The sequence below is a fragment of the Castor canadensis genome, chromosome 4, assembly GCF_047511655.1.
Source record: "Castor canadensis chromosome 4, mCasCan1.hap1v2, whole genome shotgun sequence".
In the NCBI taxonomy this organism is placed as follows: Eukaryota; Metazoa; Chordata; class Mammalia; order Rodentia; family Castoridae; genus Castor; species Castor canadensis.
In genome coordinates this window covers 127850397-127869030 of record NC_133389.1, presented here as the reverse complement: position 1 = coordinate 127869030, position 18634 = coordinate 127850397, and positions in this window count along the sequence as shown.

Below are 18634 nucleotides of genomic sequence, written 5' to 3'. Positions count from 1 at the left end.
ATAAGTCATGTCGAAACATCCTACGAGGCTCCAAAAGCTATAATCCAAAGAGACCACAGCTAGGAAGCTGCACTCATTCTCTTCCCACCTGACCACACTCTGCACTGTTAGTCCTGTGAATAATTTCTTCCTCTTTCTTGGCATGATTGCTCAAGCACTAAAGTCACCAGTGGCAACAATTGATTGCGTGGGCCAATCCCCAGAGATGGTGAATGGGACCCTCTGTCTCCTTCAGGTTCTGTATTGAGGAAAAGGGCTTTTCCTACCAAACTCTGCCCAACATAGAGCTAAGGTTTGGATGCTGAGTAGTCAAAGGAACCAACAAGCATCCAGCACAGAGCAACTAGTGAAATTAAAGCATCAGAAGGAAATGAGTTAGAGCTGGACGCACATTCGAAGAGCTGCATCCTAGCCTGGGATGGCCTGGGAATGAGGGAAACTTCTCTGATTTATATAGGAATGATTTCATTGTTTGGTTGCAATTACAAATAGGTAGGGTGGGTCTGGAAAATGCCTTTTGGGGAGTATTTACAGGAAAAGAAGCCACATGTCACATAACTGGGAGGGCCAGAGGAAAGCAGCAGCCACTGTAAGGACTTAGGAGGTGGCCAGGAGGAGCGGTGCATAGAGCATGGTATAGTTAGACTCTGGGTCCACCTGCTGGTGCAGTTTTCCTTCAGCTTCTCTTTCACTGCTTGTTTGCTGTGCCAAGTTCACGTTTCTCCACCGTGTAGCAATTAGCAAAAAGGGCCTAGATGCTAAGCCTAAGTGGGTTCCCTGAAAGAGAGAGGAAGAGGGTAACAGAGAAGGTGTTTCTCAGTGGGTTAGAATGAGAGCTGGAGGCTCGGTGAGCATGTTGTCATTGTTAAGGACACAGCAGGACCCTCAGTGCTAAGGATGAGAATTTTATCCTGGTTATCAGGGTCCTTCACTTCCCCTGGATGGCCAAAGCAGTGGATAGACACCTGCAAGAGCCGTGTGCGTCCTTTCTCCTTCTTTCTCATGACCTTCCTCTGTGAGCCATATTAGCAGGGAAGAGGCTGCCGGGACATGCCTGCCCTCGTTGCTGTGTCTTGCATGACCTTGGCCACAGCATCTCTCTTGCCCTACACTTGCCAGTCTGCTGAGTTTACTCTCTGCTTTCTAAGTTTCTCCTGGTTCCCTTCTCCATCATAAAGGGCCAGTGCTTCCTGCTCCTTTTGGTATCACATTCAGGCTTCCTGTAACTGTGCCCCAAAATTCAGAGAATTACTCAGGATGTCAAACAAGTTGAGGTTGTTACTTGGGACGCATTCTCTGCTAAATAACATCACTAAATCCCTTTGGGGTTGCTGCAGACAGATCTCCAGTCTGTTAGAGGTTAATGGTCAGAGAGAGAACAGTGCTGCTGTGACCAGCGCCCCTGGGTCTGCCCACCTGCCTTCAAAGGCACAAGGTGAGCCCCAATTTCCTCAGAGGTGTAGTTTGGTTGTGATTTTTTTAAAAAATAAATAGTCTAGGTTTAATTAAATCTAGTAAAATGCATAGATCTTAAGCGCAGAGCTTAGAGGATTTTAATGGATATGTATACTTGTATTGCCACACACACACACATTACATGTAACTGGAGTTTAAGGGGGAGTCAGAGCCAGTTTCCATGTTCAGGGGAAAACACCTGCAGCAGTGATCCTCAAACTTCAGTGCGTATCAGAGTCATCTGGAGGGCTTGTTAAGGCAGATTGTTGTTCCCAGGTGGTGTGACGCTTACAGAACTCCCAAGTTCAGGATTGCCTGGAACTATTAGCTAAGCTGTCTCATATTTATAATCATATAAATAACCAGGTGCTGTGGCTTGTGCCTATAGTCCCAGCTACTCAGAAGGGTGAGACAGGAGAGTCCTTTGAGCTCAAGAATTCAAAGCCAGCCTGAGCAACGTAGCAAGAAAGAAATATAATTATACAAAGAAGGAAAGCCCATTAACAGAATAACTTAATTAAAATCAATCTGCCACATACTGGACTGATGAACTTTTAAGTTCTGTCTTCTAATGTCTGACCCAGAGTTCTTTCACCCTGCCACTGTTACTGGCAAAACAGCCAACAAAGTTATAAGCGTGGACTGCGTCAGTTCTTTGCCTGTCTGAAGCTTCTTCCCAGGGATTTAATCACTGTTGAGGACCAAAAGGGCTTGAGGGGAATCCTACCCTTTTAAAGACTGGAAGACTCCTCACCCAGTGACAGCTGGAGAAGGGGATCAGTGACCTGCTCAGAGATCCTCAGAGAGCAATTAACCACGCAGCACTTATCGTTAAAGTACTTAAAACATTTTTTAAAATAATGCATTTAATGAGAATAAAACTGACTAACCAAATATGTGCATATTTTTTTGCTTTTATATTCATTCTGTGACCCTAAAAACTTCCATATTTTCCTACAATGATTATATATTGCTTTTATGAAAAAAAAAAAAGCCCAAACAAAATTTCTGAGGTGACTGACTCCTCTGGCTGCCTCTGTTTGGGTAAGAAAGCTGCATTTAATGAAGAACTTCTGCATTAGGAGGCATTTACTTTCTTCACTACAAACTCACCCATCAAAGTCTCCACGGGTTGTGTGGCACTGCCATTTGAACCCACAATGGATAAGAAGTACATTTAAATATATATATATATATATATATATATATATACAGTCATCTAATATACTATCTTCCTATTTTTTTAAAGTAGCATTGAGGTGGAGGCAGTGTTTGAGAATGAAAAGAGAGAAGGGGGAGGGAGGAGAGGGAGAAAGAAGAAAACGTAGAGGCTGGGGCGCACTAGGGGTGGGGCACTTGCCTAGTGACCCTGGGTGTGATGGGAAGGAAAGAGAGGTAAAAGTGGAGCAAAGAGGAATTCCTCTCCCTGCTTCGTTTTAATGCGTGGTGTGTGCTGAGCGTGGAGCGTCTAGCCAGTGGCTGTGCGAGCAGCGCCGGGCACCCCGGCCTCAGGGAGCAGATCCCTGGCGACAGGGCTGCACCCCACCTGCGGCTGGGCTGCGCGGATCAGCAAGAGTGGACGAGGACTCCACTCTCACCACATGGGCACGATCCTGGGGACCCTCTGTCCCGGGAGGCAGCCATGCGTCTGTCCGTTCTCAGGGGACCTTTAGGGCAAAAGGCAACCGCTTCTACTTTTTAAAAATTGCGCAATTCCTTGGTCTAGTGTTTGGATATCCTCCTTTAAATCTAAGAGAAATCTACAAAAAAAAAAAAAAAGTCATGTATTTTTCGAATGTGAAGTGAAACAGAACAGCCCTGCAAGCTGTGCCTGTTCCCCATCTAGGGCTCCTAGTGGGTGTATCCCTAGAGGTTCGCCCTGCTCCTCTCCTTCTGCCACCGTGGGACAGTGCCACAAAGGGCGGTCCCCAGGCTGGAGTCTGTGGGGCCTTCCACCCCGGCCTTCAGGAGGCTGAGATCAGGAGGATCGAGGTTTGAGGCCAGTCCGGGCAAATAGTTCGCGGGACTCCATCTCCAAAAATAACTAGAGCAAAATGGACTGGAGGTGTGGCTCAAGCAGTAGAGAGCCTGCTTCGTAAGCACAAACCCCCGAGTTCAAACTCCACGTACCACCGAAAAGAAAAAAATAAAGGTAAAAAAATTACTGTATTTCTTTCCTTTCTAAACTTTTCTTTTGGGGAGTATAGACAGCTTACACATTTAAAACTTTCTGGGTGATTAAAAAATATTTAATTGACAAATACTGTAGCTTTTCAAGGTGTATGGTGGGATGATTTGATGTTTGTTTACACTGCGTCATGATTGCCACAATCCAGTTAGTTAACACATCCACACCCACGCAGTTCCTTAAATACCCAGGACTTACTCTTCCTACATCTGGCAGTTTTTCCCTTTCACCAATGCAGTTTCTTCCTGGAAGTCTGAACAAGGGTTTTTGTGACCAGGGTGACCTCATGGTGGCTCCATCCTCCTTTTATTATTGGGAAGAGCAATAATGTTTATCTGATTCTTTCCTTTAGCTGTTTGTTTTTGAAATAGAGAATTGCTGTGTAGCCCAGGCTGACTTGGAACTCACAATCCTCCTGCCTCTGCCTTCTGAGTGCTGGAGCTCTTTTTAAAATCTTTTTTGTTTTGGCCCCATTTTTTAATTTCTAAGGATCAGCAGAAACACATAACCAAGAGGAATTTCTGACAATCAGATAGTAATTATTTAAATAGCAATAGCTGTCAAAGTATTTTAAATAATCTAAGAAATAAGATATCTGGTTCATTTCAACAGCAATTTGAGCACAAGTTCAACTTTTTTTCTATCCAACGTTTTTAAACGACTAACATTTTGCAATAAAATATAAAGTAGTTCTAAAATATATCTTACACAAAAATTGATTTTGATGTGTGGAAAGTTTAAAAGAAGAAATTAATGTGAATTCTATTCTTTTATGGTGTGTGCTTGACCTGTCTCCTATTCCTGGGAGAACAGCTTTCTCAAGATGAGCCCCTGTAACTTCTATGCTCCTTGGCCACAGTTCATTGACCCTGGTTTAAAGTCAACCCTGAGCAAATAGTTTGTGGACTGTTTGAACCATCCTCTTCCCCACAAATCGGTGAGTGTAGAGATGCTAGTCACTTGTCAGTGGTATGGAAAGGGGAGTACCACATTAGAGCTGTGTGCATAGACAAACAACTTACCAGAGAGGAGCAGAGAAGAAAGAGGCAGCTGCTTAGAAGGAAGCACAGAGAAAAGGCAGGCAGGCTCAGAGCTGGATGAAAAGGATGCTTTGGTTCTGGACAAGGCTTCAGTTCCTAGTTCCAGATTCTCATGCAGCCTGGCTAGGTCTCCTACACCTGGACTCTGGTTTAAATACCATGGATTATAATGAACTTCCCTTTAATTAAAACTTCCATTGCTTGCCAATAAAAAAGCCCAGACTAAAGCAATCATCATAACAAAATATTTGTATGTATGTTAACACAAGTAGAATCCCTAAAGGAAGTTTTTTTTTTTTTAAATCTGTCTCCATCAAAATAAAAAAAATTATAAAAAAAATCATAAGCAGCATTAAGCTTAAAGAACTTGGGATTTAGACTTCATATATATGACGAAGACGTATATTTTTAGTATCATTGGAAATCCATAAGAAAAGGTAAATTATTAAGATCAGCAAAGATCTTAAGTAGGCCATTCACAGTAGAAGAAATTCTACCATGCTTCCACTTTCAGTTTTACTTTCACTGTAGTCTTTTTTTTTTTTTTTTTTTTTTTTGTAGTACTGAAAATTGAACCTACAACCTTGCACACTGTAGTCTTTTCTTAACACAGCAGCCGGGTACCTTTGAAATCATAAATGGGAACTGGGAACTGGTAGCCCATGCCTGTAATCCTAGCTACTCAGGAGGCAGAGATTAGGAGGATCACAGTTCAAAGTCAACCCTGGGCAATTAGTTCATGAGACCCTATCTCAAAAAACCCATCACAAAAAAGGGCTGGTGGAGAGGCTCAAGTGGTAGAGCACCTGACTAACAAGGATGAGAACCTGATTCAAACCCCAGTGCTGCCAAAAAAAAAAAAAAAAAAAGAAAGAAAGAAATGATACATGACTCTACTCAAATCCTGCCAACGGCACTCCATCTCACCTAGAGAAAGCCACAGCTCTCGGGACCGGTGACAGCCTGCGTTACTCACTAACTTGATCTTCTCTCACTCTCCCACTCACTGTCTCGCTCCTGCCTCCTATCCCATGGATGTAGCTTGAGCACACCAGGCATGTGCCAGCCTCTAGAACTGTACCGTTGCTGTTCCTTCTATCAAAAATGCTCTTCCCCCAGATATTCTCACCTCTTGTTGCTTTACTTACTTTCAGTATTTGCTGAAAAGTCACAATAGTGAGGTGTTTCTGATCAGTGTACTTTACATGGATGCTCCCCAGTCTCTTCCTGCCTGGTCCTGTCCTCTGTGTCATGTGTCATGTGTCTTCATGGAATTTAACACATTCTGGTGTACAATAAAACTTACTGCTATAGTCTGGATGTTGACTATCTCCCCAAGGCCCATGTGTTAAAGGGTCAGTCCCCAGCTTGGTGCTGTTGGGAGAACCTTTAAGAGGTAAGACTTAATAAGCAGTCTTTAGGTCATTGGTAGTATGCCCTGGAAAGATTAGGACCCTAACCTCCCTTTGCACTTTCTTTTGCTTCTTACCCATGAGATGAGTGATTTTGCTCTGCCATGCACTCCTGTGATGACATGCTGTGTCACCAAAGCAATGGAGTCAGCCAGTCATAGACTGGAATTTCCAAAACTGAGAAGTAAAATAAACCTTTCCTCTTTATAAATTGATCATCTCAGGTATTTGTTATAGTGACAGAAAGGTGGCTAACATACTCACTTATCTTGTTTCTTGTCTGTCTCTTAGCTAAAATGCAACTCTACGAGGGCAGGGATTTATCTGAAGCCCTGAGTATGGGTATAAAAATTGAGGGCCTGCTATGTGCATGACACTCGATAAGCATTTCTTGAATGAATGAGGTAAAAAAGGAAAATAGGGTTATTGGGTAGAGTCTGGAAAATGGTTTCTTTCTTATGATATTGATAATTATAATTGGTGCAATGTTTCAGAAGGATGATGTGACATCAGAGAACAAAATCATAAAAATACATATCTTGTGTAACAGCAATTTTACTTTGAGAAATTTTTCTAGCCTTTTGTGCTAGCCTAGGTAACAATGGTGCAGTGATTTATTATGATACGTTGTAAAACACATTGGAAAGGAAGACAGAAGAAATGGATCACTCGAGACGTTTACACAGCTCTGCCATACCCACTGTCTTACATCAGTCTTCCCAAAAGATAGATGGAAACAGATTTGCGTGCAGCAAGTTGATGGAGGAGAGCCCGTTGAATCAGTATCTCTGAGGGAGAGAGGGGAGCAGGATCTGGCAAAGAACGTGGTTGAAATTAGATGTAGTCGGAACCAATGCCACAGTCAACCCCACGAGAGCTCTGGAGTTGTTTTCCTTTAAAGCAAGGAGCTCAGGCCTTTATACCTACATATCAACCAGGCTGCGCCCTGGAAAGGGTGTGTAACTTAGGTCCAAGCAATTCTCTTAGTCCAAAGGCAAATCCTTGAAAATGACTCTGATAAAAGCCATCAACAACAGATGTTCCTGGCAGCTGGGGTTAGGGGTGTGAGGGAGTATGGACCTGAGTCCTAATGGGTGGGGAGGAGGGCAGCACACTGCAGCATGTGCTGTACCTATAGAAAGAAAGTTTAGGTTTTCCCAGATCTTAGAATAATTGGAACCAGACTCTTGGATGCTGTCGACTCTTGCGTCTATTTCTCTCACTACGGATTATTTTCTTACTTCCCAACTTAAGCATTAAACTTCATCCTCAGACAAAGGATAACTATGAATAATTCAGCTTGGGTTGCTGTCCATCCATGGACCTACCAAACAACTATGGTAAAGGGTAAGGTTACAAGATACTACCATGGGGGTACCCGCTGTAATCATTTAGATTCAAGGAGGCAGAGAAAAGAGTAGATCTATGCTTGCCTGTGTTGCATATATAGAGTTGAAGAAAAATGTCTCAAAGAATATAAAATGTTAACAGCAGTTATTTTTTTGATAGTGGAATTTATAGTGGTTTCTCTTTCCTCTTTTTATTTCTGCATATATATCTTTTTCAATTGTATGCGAAATAATTGCAAGTAGTTTTTAAAAAGAAAAAGCAAGTACTGTTTTTGACTTTCTGCATAAAAAGTATCACTAGTTAAAAGTTATAGAAAGACAATTCATATTAAGTAATATTTTCTGGGAACTGGTGTGAAAAAAATCTGACTTGACTTTGCAAAGCTTGTTCCACTGAACCGCAAACAAACTAGAGAGGGAAAAACTAAATACTCAGCAGTGATAATTAACCTTCTTAAATCCTGGTGCACCCAGTTCTCTATGATGCAATGAGACAAACTTCAAACAAAACTCTCCATTCTGCCATTACCAAAATGTGGGCTGGAGCACAGCAATGTAAACCATTGAGCAGAATGTCACCCATATCCCAGCATGCTCTCTGCTAAAGGATCCAGCCCATTGACAGCCTATTTGAAATCACTACATGAACGTTCATGTTTACATTCATGTATTCACAGATTCATTCAACTCCTGTTTGCTGAGTATCCATGGGCTGGGAAATAAAAAGAAAAATACAAGAGAACCTAACTTTTTTTTTTTTTTTTGGAAGTACTGTCTTGCTATACAGCCTGAGTTTACCTGGAATTCATTACACTATGTTACCCAGATTGGCCTTCAACTCTCCATCCTCCTGTCTCCATCTTCCACGTGCTGGGGTAACAGGTGTATGCTTCCTTACCCAGCTCAGAACCTTACCCTTAATGAGCTAAGTAAGGATTCTGAAAGTAAATAGTGTGTAAAAAACATACTTGCATAAACATTTAAATAATTCTGATATGTCACACACAATGTAAAATGCATTAAGAAGCTGGATGTGAGCCAGGCACCAGTGGCTCACACCTATAATCCTAGCAACTAAGGAGGCAGACATCAGGAGGATTGAAGTTCGAAGCCAGACCAGGCAAATAGTTCAAGAGCCCCTATCTCAAAAAAACGCATCACAGAAAAGGGTTGGTAGAGTGGCTCAAGGTGTAGGCCCTGAGTTCAAACCCCAGTACTGAAAAAAAAAAAAGCTGGATGTGTGGGAGTATACATCTGTAATTCCTGCTATCTGGAAGATTTGGAGTTCAAGTTAGCAAGACCCTATCTTGAAAATAAAAATAAGAATAAAGGGCCCGGGGCATGATTCAAGTGGTAGAGTGCTTGCCTAGCATGTGAAAGGCTCTGGAATCCATCCCCAGGGGCACTGGGAGTTAAGAAAAGGATGAGCAACTTCTGGATGTTTTGAGATCTCAGCTGAACATCTATCTATCTATCATCTATCTAATCGTCTTTGTTTTATGTTAACCAACCATCTCCATCAACACAACCTCTGTTCTGCTATGGGCTGCACAGGCTTGAAAGCAAAGAGGGAGCTCTAAAGAATCAATATTAAGGGCTGGAGGAGTGGCTCAAGTGGTACAGTGTCTGCCTCGCAAGTGCCAGGCTCTGACTACAAACCCCAATATTGGCCCCCAAAATATCAATATTAAAGAGTTTCAGCTCAATAACACACAGCTTTAGAGGGAAGGAAAAGAGGGATGGAATGTCAAGGCCCTGAGGGTCTGGGAGGGCAAGCAGGACTGTGGAGGCTGAGTCCCCCGCTTTGGGGGACACCTGAGTCTGACTACCATGAGGCAAGCAAACAGCAGCTTCTCCCTAAAGGCCAAGCTGGAGAATGAATCCGCCATTCCATTTAGTAATGCAATGAGAATGAATGATAGACTGCTGAAAGTCTCAGATCATACTTTGGGAGAAAATGGGCTTTTTGGACACAAGAGTCTCAGCTTCAATGTGGAGGGACAAATTTAACCTAATACACCCAGGACAGAAAGGGATGGAGTACAGACACACAGCCATGCTGAGTGAGCACGGGACTCAGGAGCTTTACTCCCTCTGTGTGTTTTCCTCTTTTGGTTGGGATGAGCACATGTGTCACCCTGTCTCTGGAGGATACCATTCTTCAATTTGCATTGTTCCTCAGAAGAAACACAGGAAGCACAGGAAGATGTTCCCTATGACAGCTGGCTTCTCTTCACAGCTCGAGAGGTACCAGGCACTTAAACATTCTCCAAGCCTAGATGTCAGACTGAGCCAAGCCCACAAAGGACTATTAATGAAGTCACTCACGGGTATAACACGCACCTGACTGGAAGTTGTTTGTTCTACCTTACAGTGGAATTTTAAAATGTTACTTCTCAGTAAAACAAATTTCATCCTGTCACTCATCTGCAGAAGAACCCATTATCTTTGACCTCTTGTAATTCCTGGGCAATTCTGGTAGCACTGATGTACCAATGACAGGCAGGTTCAAAAGACCTCTTTTGGAGCTGGGGATGTGACTCGGTGATAGAGGCACTTGCCTAGCCTGCAATAGAGCCTGGGTTCGATTCCTGCACACACACACACACACACACACACACACACACACACACACAGAGATTTTTTTAAAAGGCCCCTTTCTATCTTTGCTCTCACTCTCTCTACTGCTTGGTCATCTATCTGCTGCCAGTCACCATTTTGCAGAGAGATCTGAAGACAAGAGCTACAGGTTGACCCTCCCATAGTATTTATTTATTTATTTTTATTAACTTACTTACTTTCCAGTGCTGGAAACATAACCCAGTGCCTCACACATGCTAGGTAAACACTCTACCACTAAACTATGTCCCCAATCCCACCACACTTTGTGAGTTTAACCCTACTCCAGTCATACACCTTTCAATTATCTGCCCAAAACATGTGTAAAAATTTTCTGCCAAAGTACTTTGCAAAATACTGAGTTCATAACATGTTTTGTAAGCATAGGTGGTTTGATTTATTACTTAAATTTCATCTTGTATACCTGAACTTCTGATAAATTATCATCAATAAATGTTTCGTCAACTGAATGAAAGTTTAAAACTGTATTCAAATCAGAGCATGAACTCTAAACTCATTTTTTTTAAATATCAAAACAATCTATGGTCTTGAACTTACTTTTTAGTGGGGGGTTGTGTCCAGGTTTTGAACTCAGGGCTTCATGTTACCCCTTGAGACACACCACCATTCCATTTTGCTCTGGGTACTTTGGAGATGGGATCTCTAAATTATTTGCCCAGGCTGGCCTCAAACCTCAATGCTCCTGATCTCAGCCTCCCAAGTAACTAGGATTACAGACATGAGCACTGGTGCCCACCTTACTTTTACAATAAAAGGTAAGCAATGAACAAACTAGACCATCATGTATGACTATGCCATTGATAAGCAATGGGTATGTTTTAAATGGCCTGCCCTAGTTCTACAAGCAATGGAGTTCTGAGTGAGAAGTCCTGGGTTCCAAGATTTACCTACAAGGTTTCCATGAGGCTTACATGAAAAAAAAAAATGCATCTACAACATTTCACAGAATTCCTGACATTCATTTTAAGAAGGAGGGGGAAATTTATTAGAATTTTGTCTGGGCCATCTTTCTTTCCTTTTCACTCTCTAATTTTAGAAAAGCCAGACTTTCTGGCTATTTTGGAGTTGCCAATGGAGCTAATGGGGAGAGAGAGACGGAACTTAGAGGAAGGGGAGCAGGGAGGAAGTTTCTTGCTTGCTGGGTCAGTTCCTGGATCCCATTTATAGTGAAGAATTTAGTAACAGTTGGAGGGTCAGGAACACAAGCAGAAACCGGAGACCAACCTACAAAATAAGAAATAGGGATGGGGAGACTGGCAGAAAAGCCATGGACTGAGGTATGGGAGAGAATTTGGTGGGTTTGAGAGTGCTTTGCTCCAGTATGACTGTGGACTATGGCAGAAAAGAAGGGAGAAGGGAGTTTTAAGGTGTTCTGTACCATATAACTTGGGTACCCTGTAACATAAATGCCAGCAAAATCTATGATTCTTTTTCATTCTTTTTTCCAGATGGATTCTTGGTCATAATGCAACTCTGTGCAGAGATTAGGCCATTTGAGGACCTGGAATGTATTCATTTCATGATGAACTCTATAGTTAAAAGCCAATTATTGGCATAACACTTGCCCATATCAAGTGCTATGACGGCTACCAGTCCATCACATATAGTCAGACTTGGAATCCAGTTGAGGCTCAACTGGAGATCTGAAACATAAAGGAAGTGATTTCTCCTGATGTTGAATCAATTAGATTTTTGAAAGAGATTTTCATTATTTTGAAATTGAAAACTATGACAAAACAAATGCCTGAGTTAATTTAAAAAAAAAGTAATGGTTGGTATTGCATAGCAGACAAACGCAGTCTATAAAATAGTTGTGCCATTTTGTTTCCGACAGGTTATATCCGTGATGCCACCATAACTGTTGATGATCTGGAAGGCGAACAACTGTGAGGTAAAAGAGGAAGGCATGGCTCCCCACAAAGAGATTGTTTTATAAGGAGAGGACTCATCGGCATAAGACTTGGATCCCTACCTTCAGTGAAAAACTGGCTTTTATTGAATACCGAGGAAGATAGATTTAATGTCCACTCTAAACTTTTTTTAATCCCCAAATTGACCCTAATAGGCAGGGGTGATTGCTGCCTGCCCTGTCCCTTCTCTTTCCAACTGCCCTCCCTCAATGTTCCGTATTTTATTCCTCAGTGAATTTGCCTCCTCCATGTTTGAGAGGATTAATAATTCAGAGTAACCTGTGACTAGCTTGTGCTTACTCCCTGTCCCTGGTCACTGTGATGATTCATGGATAGGCACATAACCCAGTTCAAGACAATGAGAGAAGGGATTCTAGGACTGTTCTAGAGTCTCTTTTCTCTTGGATGGAGAGGTAGGGCTATGGTTGTCTAGAAGGTCTGAAGTCATTTTGCTACTACAAAGATGGATTTTGAGATGCCATGCACTGGGGTGTGGGTAGGGGGCTGAGTATATGAAGATAGTGACTGGAGAAATGGAGAAACTTGGTTCTTTGGGAGAAATTTTTTGCAAGGACCAGCCTTCCCTGAAACTTAACCAGACTCTGGGCTTTTCTATTATAGAGCAAATAAAAACCCCTTTGCTTAAGACAATTTGAGTTTTCTGTCAATTGCAAACAGAAAGTTATAAACTAACCCATACAAGGGTACTTCCATTTTACGGAGGAGAAAACTGAAGTCCTAGAAGGCATAAACCTACCTCAGATCACATAGGTAGAGAAAGGTGAAGCCAAGATTTGAATCTGGTGTTTCTGATCAGTATTCTTCGAGATGTACTGTGGGTGTTCTAGAGAGGCAGTAGGCAACAAGGATAAACTTCACCTTAAAGTTGTATTGTGCTTTAAGGTGTGTGTGTGTGTGTGTGTGCATAATCCAAAACTTTGTTACTGGAGAGGCTGGAGGTATAGTTTAGTGGTAAAGTACTTGCCTAGCATGCACAAGGCCTTGGGTTTGATACCAGCACCTCACAAAAAAATTACTGGAAAATAGGCAATAAAAATTTGAGACTAGAGTTTTACATACTGGATCCACATTCCTAGTTGTTGCAAGGACTTGGAGAAAGTGGGCAGAGTTTAGATAATAACCTAATAAGCATCAGATCAACCTGACCTCTACACCTATCCCCAATTCACCTGAATAACCTCTCATAGCTTCCTCTCATAAGTCTTTTGCTACATCCACCTGTCCTGTCTGCAGTGTTTCTCTCATGATTTCCTTCATCTGCCACTGTCACTTTCCTCATGCTTCTTCCTGTGCCCTAAACTTCACCTCGCCCTTTCTCTTTCCTGTTTAGGCTAGCTCCTGTTTGTATCTCAAGGCACAACTTCATTCTTCATGGAGCCTTTGCCATTTCATCATCTGGAAATAAACTCTTTTCTGAACTCCCCCCCACACCCCAATATTTAGTATGTACCCAAGTCTTACCTATCCTCAGAGACTGCAAATTCTTTCTTAGATCAAACTACATTTGGTTCATCTTTGGCTTCTTTGCCAGAATCTAGCATATACAATGCCTTGTCTAGCAAAGTTATTTAGTATTTGCTGACTGGACGAAGGCTGGATGAATGAATTGAAACTGGTTCACTATCCCAAACGTCTGCTATGGTTCTGTTTTACAATGGGGTGCAAAGGAGCTTTATGAAAACTCCATCACAGGAGTGGGTGTGTTTTGAGCCCAGATTGTGATTTTAATCATGGAATTTCACTTCTCTCTTTTTCAGCTCTGTTATTTAATTAAGCATTATATAATTCTCTCCCAGAGTTTGAAGCTCTTTTGCTGATTTATAACTCCCAATGTAATCAACTTGAATAAGTCATCCTTACTGTGGACACCCACATTTACCAGAGAAACCATGCCATGTTAGGGAGATTTGATTTGTAGCCAAATCCCCTTATAACCATTTGAAAAAATCTGGCAGAAATCCAACTGCTCAAGTTAAATAGACATTTAGCCACACTGTGCATTAGATATGCATGGTAACCTCAGAAAAATACACTTGAATAGAAATGCTGGCTTAAGGTACTATGATTGTTACACAGAACAAAAACTTACTTGAGAGCAGCAGTAATCATTGTACTTTTGTCTAATGTGTGTTTGAAAATGAATTTGATTTTAAGACTATAAAAATTCCAAAAGTTTTGCTATACTCTTTACTAGGACATAAGTATTCTTTTAAAACATATTAAAAACAAATTGAAGGCACACTTTTTTCTACCTTCTCTCTCTCTCTCCCTCCTTTTTTTTTTTCATTTAAAATCAGTGGCCATTTTGACATTACATCAAAATGAATTTTATCACAAAATTCTGAAGGTAGGACCTGTGGCTTTCAGAACATTCTAAGCTAGGGTACACAGTAATACTTTATTGAATGAGGATGTCCTCTTCATTCAGAAAAATGAATAAGAAACTCATTATCCTAGGTCAAAGACAGAAAAAAGTTTTTCATTGTAATTCTGAATTCCAATTTCTCCTCTTCCCCAACCCCAGCTTCTACAAGCACAGTTTCTTTTTAGATTGGAAGTGAGTATGTGAAGGACTGGTGGAGTTTCATCAGTAATCTGCAATTCCAAGTCCCCACCCAACCAAACAATAGCCACTTCCCTTTTTAGCATAATTTTGGTGGGAATATCCTCTACTACTATAGCAAGCACTGTGTAGGGGAACCAAGCCTTCCAAATCCTAAGGTCTCAGATATTGTCCAAACTGAGTTTTACAACCGTTTCTAAAGCACAACATTACTCCAATGTATATAATTCACACACTCAGGTGGTCAAGAGAACACAATTAATTCTCCTGAACATTACTTTATTTAAGCTTAATTGCCAGTTTTATAATCTTCATATTTTTTTAATTTCTAAATAATTCCATGGTCTAAATCCTTATTTTCAAGGCAAGTACTGTTTTAGCTATTTGTATGTATCTGGTTTTGTCCTTTGAAAGTGCTAATTATAACTCATGGAAACACAAATACTATGTGAGGTGTCAGTTCAGAAAGTCCCAGATACAAGAAAAGAAATGTCATTCAGATTAAGTGTTTAAGGAAAATATTATTGAAACCAGACCACATTCACTTTAAACAAATTCACACAACGGAAATAAATACTTCAACTGATAATACAAACATAGGATAGGGAGAATGTCACATGTTGTTAATATTTAAACAAATATTTTTTAACCTTCTTAATTGGTGTAATTAAGGAATAGAAAATGTTTCTATCACATTAGCAGAAATGCACTGTAAAATTTTTTCGTCAACAGCAAACTTGTGCACTATTTTGGGAACTGTGCTAATACCACTGGTATTCCTAGTGTTTAAAGCTGTGTTGACATGATAAAGTGCTATAATTTTAACTTGTTATTGTGAGGCAGAAACTGCCTCATTAATTTCTGCTTCATTCAAAACTGAGGAACAAATCAATGTTTACCAATGGGACTGGAGCTAAGTGAGTAACAAAAAGAAAATCTAAAACACTTGTGATAAGTCATTAGTTTAAGATGTAGGAAAACAATCTTAAAGGATTGTCTAAGTTTGTTTAGTCAACAAAATTTAAATGAGAAACTGAATAAATTTAAAATGGATTGTTCACTGCATACATTTAATTTTAATGTTGTTAAACCTGAAAAAGGTTGTTCTTTCTACAATAAAGTTAACATTATTAGCATAATACATTGCAAGTGGAATAGCAGTATCGATGACTTTTAATAAAATATGACTTCTTTATTACATCGGGTTTTTATGACTTTAGATATACCAGCACTTTAAATATATTGAAGATTCAAATAAAAATATCCTTTTTATCCATAATCCAGTTAAAGATTTTAAAATATCACAATGGTAGATACACCTAAAAGGGGTATCAGAGATATTTTACTCCCATCTTTTCATTTTATGAATGATTATGGAAGCTAAGAACCAGAAAGAGTAACATGTTTGCTTTAAAAAATCAAACAACTAGTTAAAAACAGAGCAAACAAATCTGGTCCTTCTAATTACTTTCCTTTGTAGCACAAAATCAAGTCTTTGAATGAAAACATAAATGTTATGAAAAGTCAATTCATTCTTTGCTCTTTTTTATAAACAGCCGAGGTCACCACCCATAATAATCACCTCAAAGAAGTTAACGCCCTTCCTCACATTGAATCTGTATCTGAAAGGCTATTACTTTATTTCCAGCCAAGTGAGTAAAGAAACACCCTCTGTTCCTCATGGAACAGTGCAATATTATAAACATAGCACTTTGATCAAGCATAGAAAGCATTTTGTTAGAGCATCAAACCATTTGGAAGTCAATCAAAGGACATCACTTATGGAAAGCTAGATGTTTAAAAAAGATATATGGCAATGTTTGCATTGTAGTGTTTCACACAGCACCTTAAAACCAGCTCTGTGTGTATGTGTATGTGTCTGTGTCTAAGTGTGTACGCACATTGGGTGTGGGAGTACCAAAGTCCTGTATAGACAAGAGGAAGAGGGTGGGGAAGTCCCACTTGATTCTAAGCTGGGTCTATCATTGGTTTGTTTGGCAACATTTAGTAAAAGAGTGAAGAGTTGATCTAGTGATCAAACCCTGGCTGTAACAATGCAAGGGTGAGTGTGAGCACAGAACTCTTAAAAGGACCCAAACACAAAAAACAGCTGGCTGAAGACAAAATACCCCCCTAGCTACTCTGCTTCTAATACCAAACAGATTTTTTTTTCTTTTAAATTCAAACTACACCAGCTCTAAATTGGTTGGGGATGGAGGGTGGAGGAGGTGGTGGGGAGAATAGCACAAGCCTTAGGTTTTCCTGCTAGTTGTGCACTAAATAGGAGTGCACATTCAGGGAACTCTTTTAACCACGGGGTCCTTGGATCGTTTTTATCTGTAAATCAAGGGAGTTTGGTCCCTTCCTATTCAAAATTCTATGGTTCAATATGAAAGAGATTTTTTTTTTAAATTATAAAGGCAAAACTTTCTGAGATTACAAAGGATTGCTAGGGGCTAAACTGGTGTCCCTGAATCATGCCCCTGAAATTGGGCAAAGAATTTTTGTTCAGTGTGTGTATGTACATAAACACTTTTTAAGGAAGAGGAAGAATATTTTTATTAGAACCTCAAAGAGAAATTGGGTCCCCTCTCCCCAAAAGGTTGAAAGACACTGGTAGAGACAGTAAATGGAATCTCTCTGATTTATTTGGTTTCACAGCAGATCAGCAGCAATCTTTACATGGCTGTAAAATCTGTCCCATAAAGCCTTTTTGAGTTTTCATTTATCTTCATGAGCTTGTGTGTAATTTTTCATGAGCAAAAAATGCTGCTTAAAATCAAGACTTCCCTTTTCATTAAATATTTAAAGTTCTTGGGACTTCAAGATTTATTTTTATAACAGTGGCTAGAGGAAAGTCACTTTATATCAGAAAATTCAAGCATATAGCATCTTAAACATTTGCTCACTCATGCTGAATTATTTTAAAATTTCTTTCTTCTTGAACTGACTGACTTGAAACAAAAGGCTTGGCTCCTCCTTTCAACCAGCTTTTCTTTTTATTCTGATGCTGGAGTCTGCTATGAAATAATGGTGATGAATTAACCGTGGCTCTGTTAGAAGTAAATTATCATTTTTATAGAGATTTGCTCCCTAACATACAGTAAATAGATGATATCTACATAATTTAAAAAAATTAGTTGAAATCGAGAGAAAAGAGGAAAATGACAACTAAAAGAGGAAAAAAATGCATGTAGGAAGAAATGAGAACCAAAGAGAGAACGTACATTAGATACCAAAATAGTATTAAACCCCTAAGCAGGGAACCAAGACAAAAGAAGGAATTTCTCAAGCAGGGAACAAATATAGTAGCTAGAGAATACAGACTTTTTGAGTACATTAAAGTGAAAACGACAGAACATCACAGCTTAGCTTTTCAAGAACATCTTTTGGCTGCTAATCTCAAGGCGTTCTATGGCTCCTCATTAACGAAGGCAAAGACAAAGGTGAGGAGAAAACACCAGGAAGAAGGAGTTGCCAGTGATCATCTGATAAATGCCAAAAGCTCAGGGGAACAACCTTTTGTGGCAGAGAAGCGCCAATCAGTGAGGAAAGCTGATTTTTTCTGAGACAATATCCAAGAGGAATAATGTAAAAAGGACAAAATAAACTGGGTTTAAGCATTTGTCTTCTGACAAATTATTTTAGCTAACCCCAGATGCTTTTTAAGTGACTCCTGTCTGCTTGGGCATGACCATCTGATCAGAAGTACTAGTGGCTCCCGGATGCGAATGGGAAGGACAACCACATTAGAGCCTCTGCAGGCTCCAGGCTGCCTCCCTAAGTCAGTCCTGTGGCTTCGGGTCACGGGTTCCAGTCCGTTAACCCCGAGGGCGCCGGGAGAAGTCAGATCCTAAAACGAACCCGGTCCCCAGGCGCCCCTGCCGGGGTGCGAGCATCATGAGCATCCTCACATCTCTCCTGCTTTCGAGTAACAGCTCCGCTACTCTCCTCTCCACGCCTCTTCACGTCCCATTCAAGAAAATCGCTGGGATGTCAGCGAAAACGCACCCCGCTCCGCTCACCGCCGGCGGCTCCAGAGGGGGGCGCGGGCCA